Here is a 570-nt window from a genome sequence, read left to right on the forward strand (position 1 = left end):
TGAGGCTATTAGGGGATGGAGGAGGCCTCATAGGGGACCTGCAGTAGTGTGGGAACCCCAGCCCCAGAAAGAGGGGGCGGTGAGGGCCAGTGAGGCACAGCATGAGACAGGGCTGTGGAAAGCCCAGGGAGGACAAGGGGAGGGCCAAATTACAACAAGGCCTAGATCAAACCATGTCAGTATCATCTGCAAGGCTTGGGCTGCAGTGTAGGGGAGGAAAAGGAACTGCAAATAGCGCCCCCTGGTACCAGGGCAATAAATGGGCAGCTTCCTGCTAATTTAACATCCATTAATTAAGATCAAGGCATGGCAGGTGAGGAGGCAGGCAGTTGGCCCATAACAGGAGGGTGGGGCCGCTGATAGATGGACTCCAGAAGAGGCACTCCTGTCACAGACCCATTTGCAAAGATTGATGGCTTGTTCTGACCGATGCATCCCTCGCCCTGCTGGTGCCTGACCCACAGCCCCCCACTCCCGCTGCCCTGCCACAGCCTCAGCACCTGGCCCCTTGACTACCTTCCCCCCCCCCCCCCCCCGTGTATTGCCACCCCCCCCCCCCCCACCCCCTCC

Source organism: Gavialis gangeticus, unplaced genomic scaffold, assembly GCF_001723915.1.
Source record: "Gavialis gangeticus isolate Ggan-Ray unplaced genomic scaffold, GavGan_comp1, whole genome shotgun sequence".
Taxonomy (NCBI): Eukaryota; Metazoa; Chordata; order Crocodylia; family Gavialidae; genus Gavialis; species Gavialis gangeticus.